Source organism: Scyliorhinus torazame, chromosome 9 (genome assembly GCF_047496885.1).
Source record: "Scyliorhinus torazame isolate Kashiwa2021f chromosome 9, sScyTor2.1, whole genome shotgun sequence".
NCBI lineage: Eukaryota > Metazoa > Chordata > Chondrichthyes > Carcharhiniformes > Scyliorhinidae > Scyliorhinus > Scyliorhinus torazame.
In genome coordinates this window covers 175,035,781-175,044,578 of record NC_092715.1, presented here as the reverse complement: position 1 = coordinate 175,044,578, position 8,798 = coordinate 175,035,781, and the positions used below count along the sequence as shown (strand labels likewise).

Sequence of the window (8,798 nt, the reverse complement as noted above, 5' to 3'; positions counted from 1 at the left end):
CCAGGAACCTTATGCCTTGCTCTGATCATATGGTGCTCAACAACAGTCAACTGTAAAAAGAAGACAAATAAAACAATTAGAGGGCACAGATTCAAACTAATGGACAAAAGGAGAAGTGATGTGAGGGAAAATAATTTCACCCAGGGGGTGGCTGGAGTCTGGAATGAACTTCCTGAGAAGGTGGTGGGGGCATGTTAGATGGAGGTATTCAAAAGGGCATTGGATTGCTCTCTGAAAATAACTAATGTGCATAATTACGGGGATAAGGAAGGGGCGTGAGACTAGGTAAAATGCTCTATGGGAGCCAGTGCGACTCGATGGGCCAAATGGCCTCTTTCTGCACTGTCAAGATTCTGGGAAGGAACATTGCTGACTGCACCAAAGATGGAATACACAGAACGGTGCACATGCGTACAGTCACGGGCGCTGCCATCTTTGATATGGTCACCCGATCAATTCCCAACCCAGATCACCAGCGGGATTCACCAACGGTCAGCTGTGTAAAGGAAAACTAGGAGAAGTAACATTTGCTCTCTTTGTCAAACAATGTCTGTCACAAATAAGAAGTGATGTGGAGATGCCGGCGTTGGACTGGGGTGAGCACAATAAGAAGTCTTACAACGGGCAGCACGGTAGTGCAGTGAGTAGCACTGCTGTCTCACGGCGCCGAGGTCCCAGGCGCGAACCTGGCCCTGGGTCACTGTCCGTGTGGAGTTTGTACATTCTCGCCGTGTTTGTGTGGGTTTCACCCCCACAACCCAAAGATGTGCAGGGTTGGTGGATTGACCACACTAAATTGCCCCTTAATTGGAAAAAAATGAATTGGGTACTCTAAATTTATTTTAAAAAGAAGTCTTACAACACTGCACCTTCCACCGGTTTTACAAATAAGAAAATTAGCTGTTCATTTGGGGGAGGTATACTGACCGACCGAGACATTTGCTTTTGTTCTAAAGATGTAACCTTCTATAATTAATCACATTTCTATCAGATTTGACAGTGTTTTTTAACACTCACAATTGTAAGTACATAAATTGGCTGAAGCACAGGGAGATGCTAATACCTGTGGCTTTTCATTAGAACTGCAGGCTGTGGGAATCAGCTTCCCATTGGTCCAGCGGCAGCACATTCTTATTTACATATGAGCGGTACCACAATTCACAGCACAAATAATAATTTAATTATGTTTAATCAGACTCAACATTAATGAACAATGGGAACGATAATGATATGTAGAAGGCTATAATACCAAAGAGATGCTCAATAAGTAGAAACTGGCAAAGACAAAACACAAACTAGCATGACTGTAAAGTGTTCGGTTTCCTGGTGCTTTATATAGCAAGCTGTTTCCTATTTTCTTTGTGCTCGCTTCGGCAGCACATATACTAAAATTGGAACGATACAGAGAAGATTAGCATGGCCCCTGCGCAAGGATGACACGCAAATTCGTGAAGCGTTCCATATTTTATATTAGGCAACATTGAATGCTATTTCCTCTGCAAAGTGTACATTCACTCGCACTTTTTAAAAAATTGCCTCGGTTAATCCAGTTTACCCTGTTGTGTAGGTTTAGAGGGGCGGATTTCTTGAAATGTATTCAGGGGAACTTTTATGTCAATAAGTGGAAGGTCCATCAAGGTAAGGTGGAGTGCTGGATCTTGTTCTGAGGAACAAAACCAGAGAGGTGTTGATCGCAGGAGAGCATTTTAGTGATAGCGATCGCAACACTGTAAAACTTAAGTTTGTTCTGGAAAAGAAAAAATATGGTGTGCGAAAAATGGTTTTGGGTTGGTGGGAAGGCAGATTTTATTAGAATAAGGCAGGATCTGCCCAAAGTAGCTAGGCACAGCTTCTTGTAGGAAAATCTACAGCAGACCAGTCGGGGGCATTCTAAAAGTAAATGGGGAGAGTACGGGCTCAACATGTTCTCTTTAGGGTGAAATGTAAGAGCAACAAGTACACAGAACCCTGGATGCCTAAGAATATTCAGAACTGGATAAGAAAGAAAAGAGGGACTTTCGACAGGTACAAAGGGAGCAAATCAGTGAAGACTTTAGTGGTTTATAGAAACTGAAGGGAGGAACTTAATAAAGAGAAGGCATTAAAAGCACTGGCAGGTAGGATTAGGGAGACTACCAAAATAATCTAGAAGTATATTAAGGGGAAGAGGATAACAAGGGAAAGAGTAGGGGCCATTAGGACCAAGGGGGCAATCTGTGCATGGAGCCAGAGGACATTGGTTGGGTGTTAAATGAGTACTTCATTCGGGAGAAGGATGTTGTAGATACAGAATTCGGGGGGAGGGACTATGACGTTCGTGAACAGTTTGTCATAGAGAGTGAGGAGGTATTGGAGATTTTGGCGTTTAAAAGTGGACAAATCCCCAGGTGCAGATGAGTTGTATCCTAGGCTGTTGTGGGCAGCAAGGGAGGAAATTAAAGGGGCGCTGACCCAAATTTTTAATTCCTCTCCAACCACAGGGCAACTGCCAGATTGGAGGACAGCTAATGTGGTTCCACTTTTCAAGAAGGATGGTAGTGATAACCCAGGGAAATACAGACCAGTGAGTCTCACATCAGTGGTAGGGAATCCTTTAGAGAAAATTCTAAAGGGTAAAATGAATCTCCACGGCAAGATTTAATCAGGGATAGTCAGCATAGCTTTGTTAGAGGAAGGTCATGCCTAACATATTTGATTGAGTTTTTTGTGGAAGTGATCGGGTGTATAGTTATTTGGATTTTTTTTATTGTCACGTGTACTGAGGTACAGTGAAAAGTATTTTTCTGCGAGCAGCTCAACAGATTATTAAGTACATGAAAAGAACATAAAAACATAAGAACTAGGAGCAGGAGTAGGCCATCTGGCCCCTCGAGCCTGCTCCACCATTCAATGAGATCATGGCTGATCTTTTGTGGACTCAGCTCCACTTTCTGGCCCGAACACCATAACCCTTAATCCCTTTATTCTTCAAAAAACTATCTTATCTTTATCTTAAAAACATTTAATGAAGGAGCCTCTACTGCTTCACTGGGCAAGGAATTCCATAGATTCACAACCCTTTGGGTGAAGAAGTTCCTCCTAAACTCAGTCCTAAATCTACTTCCCCTTATTTTGAGGCTATGTCCCCTAGTTCTGCTTTCACCCGCCAGTGGAAACAACCTGCCCGCATCTATCCTATCTATTCCCTTCATAATCATATATGTTTCTATAAGATCCCCCCTCATCCTTCTAAATTCCAACGAGTACAGTCCCAGTCTACTCAACCTCTCCTCGTAATTCAACCCCTTCAGCTCTGGGATTAACCTAGTGAATCTCCTCTGCACACCCTCCAGTGCCAGTACGTCCTTTCTCAAGTAAGGAGACCAAAACTGAACACAATACTCCAGGTGTGGCCTCACTAACACCTTATACAATTGCAGCAGAACCTCCCTAGTCTTAAACTCCATCCCTCTAGCAATGAAGGACAACATTCCATTTGCCTTCTTAATCACCTGTTGCACCTGAAAATCAACTTTTTGCGACTCATGCACTAGCACACCCAGGTCTCTCTGCACAGCAGCATGTTTTAAAATTTTATCATTTAAATAATAATCCCTTTTGCTGTTATTCCTACCAAAATGGATAACCTCACATTTGTCAACATTGTATTCCATCTGCCAGACCCTAGCCCATTCACTTAGCCTATCTAAATCCCTCTGCAGACTTCCAGTATCCTCTGCACTTTTTGCTTTACCACTCATCTTAGTGTCGTCTGCAAACTTGGACACATTGCCCTTGGTCCCCAACTCCAAATCATCTATGTAAATTGTGAACAGTTGTGGGCCCAACACTGATCCCTGATGGACACCACTAGCTACTGATTGCCAACCAGAGAAACACCCATTAATCCCCACGCTTTGCTTTCTATTAATTAACCAATCCTCTATCCATGCTACTACTTTCCCCTTAATGCCATGCATCTTTATCTTATGCAACAACCTTTTGTGTGGCACCTTGTCAAAGGCTTTCTGGAAATCCAGATATACCACATCCATTGGCTCCCGTTATCTACCGCACTGTTAATGTCCTCAAAAAATTCCACTAACTTAGTTAGGCACGACCTGCCCTTCATGAACCCATGCTGCGTCTGTCCACTGGGACAATTTCCATCCAGATGCCTCGCTATTTCTTCCTTGATGATAGATTCCAGCATCTTCCCTACTACCGAAGTTAAGCTCACTGGCCTATAATTACCCGCTTTCTGCCTACCTCCTTTTTTAAACAGTGGTGTCATGTTTGCTAATTTCCAATCCGCCGGGACCACCCCAGAGTCTAGTGAATTTTGGTAAATTATCACTAGTGCATTTGCAATTTCCCTAGCCATCTCTTTTAGCACTCTGGGATGCATTCCATCAGGTCCAGGAGACTTGTCTACCTTTAGCCCCATTAGCTTGCCCATCACTACCTCCTTGGTGATAACAATCCTCTCAAGGTCCTCACCTGTCATAGCCTGATTTCCATCAGTCACTGGCATGTTATTTGTGTCTTCCACTGTGAAGACCGACCCAAAAAACCTGTTCAGTTCCTCAGCCATTTCCTCATATCCCATTATTAAATCTCCCTTCTCATCCTCTAAAGGACCAATATTTACCTTAATCTACTCTTTTTTGTTTTATGTATTTGTAGAAACTTTTACTATCTGTTTTTATATTCTGAGCAAGTTTACTCTCATAATCTATCTTACTCTTCTTTATAGCTTTTTTAGTAGCTTTCTGTTGCCCCCTAAAGATTTACCAGTCCTCTAGTCTCCCACTGATCTTTGCTACTTTGTATGTTTTTTCCTTCAATTTGATACTCTCTCTTATTTCCTTAGATATCCACGGTCGATTTTCCCTCTTTTTACCGTCCTTCCTTTTTGTTGGTATAAACCTTTGCTGAGCACTGTGAAAAATCACTTGGAAGGTTCTCCACTGTTCCTCAACTGTTTCACTATAAAGTCTTTGCTCCCAGTCTACCTTAGCTAGTTCCTCTCTCATCCCATTGTAATCTCCTTTGTTTAAGCACAAAACACTAGTGCTTGATTTTACCTTCTCACCCTCCATCTGTATTTTAAATTCCACCATATTGTGATCGCTCCTTCCGAGAGGATCCCTAACTATGAGATCCTGAATCAATCCTGTCTCATTACACAGGACCAGATCTAGGACCGCTTGTTCCCTCATAGGTTCCATTACATACTGTTCTAGGAAACTATCGTGGATACATTCTATAAACTCCTCCTCAAGGCTGCCTTGACATACCTGGTTAAACCAATCAACATGTAGATTAAAATCCCCCATGATAACTGCTGTACCATTTCTACATGCATCAGTTATTTCTTTGTTTATTGCCTGCCCCACCATAATGTTACTATTTGGTGGCCAATGGACTACTCCTATCAGTGACTTTTTCACCTTATTATTCCTGATTTCCACCCAAATGGATTCAACCTTATCCTCCATAGCACCGATGTCATCCCTTACTTTTGCCCGGATGTCATCCTTAAGTAACAGAGCTACACCACCTCCCTTACCATCCACTCTGTCCTTCCGAAAAGTTTGATACCCTCGGATATTTAACTCCCAGTCGTGACCATCCTTTAACCATGTTTCAGTAATGGCCACTAAATCATAGTCATTCACGATGATTTGCGCCATCAACTCATTTACCTTATTCCGAATACTAAGAGCATTCAGGTAAAGTACACTTATGTTGGCTTTTTTACCTCTGTTCTGAATCTTAACACCTCGATCAGTAACCTCTCCTAAGTTATATTTCCTCTTAACCTTTCTCCTAATTTTCCTTGTCGTCGAACCCATATCTTCCTGTAACAACCTGCCGCGTCGCTTACCATTAATGTTTTCACTTCCCGTTTTATTTATTTTAGTATTCCTGGTCCTATTCACTGAGCTCCCCTCAGTCACTGTACCTTGTACTGTCGCCCTTTTTGATTTTTGACTATGGCTTCTCTGCCTTACACTTTCCCCCTTACTGCCTTTTATTTCTGTCCCTGTTTTACTACCTTCCAACTTCCTGCATCGGTTCCCATCCCCCTGCCACATTAGTTTAAACTCTCCCCAACAGCTCTAGCAAACCCCCCCCCTAGGACATCGGTTCCAGTCCTGCCCAGGTGCAGACCGTCCAGTTTGTACTGATCCCACCTCCCCAGAACCGGTTCCAATGTCCCAGGAATTTGAATCCCTCCCTCTTGCACCATCTCTCGAGCCAAGAAAAGGCAATAAAAGAAAATACATAACAGGGCAACACAAGGTACACAATGTAACTACATAAACACCGGCATCAGGTGAAGCATACAGGGGTGTAGTGTTAATGAGGTCAGTCTGTAAGAGGATCGTTTAGGAGTCTGGTAACAGCAAAGAAGAAGCTGTTTCTGAGTCTGTTTGTCCGTGTTCTCAGACTTTAGTATCTCCTGCCTGATGGAAGTGTTGGAAGAGTGAATAAGCTGGGTGGGAGGGGTCTTTGATTATGCTGCCCATTTTCCTGAGGCAGCGGGAGGTGTAGATGGAGTCAATTGAAGGGAGGCAGATTTGTGTGATGGACTGGGTTGCGTTCACGACTCTCTGAAGTTTCTTGCGGCCTTGGGCCGAGCAGTTGCCATACCAGGCTGTGATGTAGCCAGATAGGATGTTTTCTACGGTGCATCTGTAAAGGTTGGTAAGAGTTAATGTGGACATGCCAAATTTCTTTCGTTTCCTGAGGAAGTATAGGCACTGTTGTGCTTTCTTGGTGGTAGCATAGATATGGGTGGACCAGGACAGATTTTTAGAGATGTGTACCCATAGGAATTTGAAACTGCTAACCATTTCCACCTTGGCCCCATTGATGCTGACAAGGTGTGTACAGTACTTTGCTTCCTGAAGTCAATGACCAGTTCTTTAATTTTGCTGGCATTGTAGTTTATATGTAGTTCATATGGATTTTATGTAGTTTATATGGATTCCAGCAAAGCCTTTGATAAGGTCCCAAATGGGAGACTGATAAAGAAGGTAAAAAACATGGGATCCAGGGTAACTTGGTAAGTTTGATCCAAAAATGGCTTAGTGGTAGGAGACAATGTGTGGTGGTAGGATACAGAGGGTGGTTGTAGAAGGCTGCTTGTGTGACTGGAGGCCGGTGTCCAGTGGTGTACCAAAGGGATCAGTGCTGGGTCTCTTATTGTTTGTGATACATATAAAAGATATAGATGAGAATGTGATGGGGATGATAAATAGATTTGCTGATGACACGAAGATTGACATGGTGGTTAATAATGAAGGAGGAAGTCTTAGGTTGGTCAAATCGGCAGATCAGTGGCAGATGGAATTTAACCACGAAAAGTACAAGGCTTTGGAAGGAGTAACCAGACAAGGGAGTACAAAATGAATGGCAGGACACCAGGAAGCTCAGAGGAACAGAGGGATCTTGGGGTGTTTGTACACAGATCCCTGAAGGAGACAGGACAGGTTAATAGGGCAGTTAAGAAGGCATACGGGGTCATTAGCTGGGAAGGTGCAGACGGTGAAGGTAACGGTCCTCCCGAGATTCCTGTTCGTGTTTCAATGTCTCCCCATCTTTATTCAGTGCTCCTTTTTTAAACAGGTCAACAAAGTGATCTCTGGCTTTGTTTGGCGGGCAAGACCCCACGGGTAAGGAAGGTAATGCTTGAGCGGAGTCGGGGAGAGGGCGGGCTGGCGCTGCCAAAATTTAGTAACTATTACTGGGTGGCGAATATAGCCATGATCAGGAAGTGGGTGTGGGGGAGGGGTCGGCATGGGAGCGCATGGAGGCGGCTTCATGCAAGGGCACCAGTTTGGGGACGTTGGTAACTGCGCCTCTGTCGTTCCCGCCGGCATGGTACTCCACCAGCCCTGTGGTGGTGGCGGCCCTGAGAGTCTGGGGGCAATGGAGGAGACATGTGGGAGCAGAGGGAGCATTGGTCTGGTCCCCAATCTGTAATAATCACCGGTTTGCCCCGGGAAGTATGGATGGGGGGTTCCGGATATGGCAGAGAGCAGGGATTGAGAGGATGGGGGATATGTTTATAGAGGGGAGCTTTCCGAGTATGAGGGCGCTGGAGGAGAAGTTTGGGTTGGCGAGGGGAAACAAATTCAGGTATCTGCAGGTGCAGGACTTCCTACGTAAACAGATGTCGACCTTCCCACTCCTACCGCTAAGGGGGATTCAGGACAGGGTAGTTTCCAGAGGGTGGGTAGGAGAAAGGAGCGTCTTGGACATTTACAAGGAACTTATGGAGTCAGAGGAGATGCAGACCGAGGAGCTGAAGCGCAAGTGGGAGGAGGAGCTGGGAGGAGAGATAGAGGATGGTCTATGGGCGGACGCATTGAGTAGAGTCAACGCGTCCGTAACATGTGCCAGGCTCAGCCTGATACAATTTAAGGTCGTTCACCGGGTTCACATGACAGTGGCCCGGATGAGCAGATTCTTTGGGGTGGAAGACAGGTGTGCAAAATGTGCGGAAGGACCAGCGAACCATGTCCACATGTTTTGGGCATGTCCGAAACTTAGGGGATTTTGGCAGGGGTTTGCTGATGCCATGTCCACGGTGTTAAAAACAAGAGTGGCGCTGAGTCCAGAGGTGGCGATTTTTGGGGTTTCGGATGACACGGGAATCCAGGAGGAGAAAGAGGCAGACGTTCTGGCCTTTGTTTCCCTGGTAGCCCGGAGACGGATACGATTAGCTTGGAGGGACTCAAAACCCCCGAAGTCGGAGACCTGGCATTCGGACATCTCTAGCTTTCTCTGTTTGGAGAAAATCAAGT

The 8,798-nt window shown here is 44.7% G+C and overlaps 1 non-coding gene across 1 annotated transcript; it reads left to right on the top strand.

Annotated features, from left to right (window-relative positions):
- Nucleotides 1-1,361: 1,361 nt before the first annotated feature.
- LOC140430170 (U6 spliceosomal RNA) lies at nt 1,362-1,468 on the top strand. Its single transcript, XR_011949347.1, has one exon. It is a non-coding gene; the product is annotated as a U6 spliceosomal RNA (small nuclear RNA).
- Nucleotides 1,469-8,798: the final 7,330 nt, after the last annotated feature.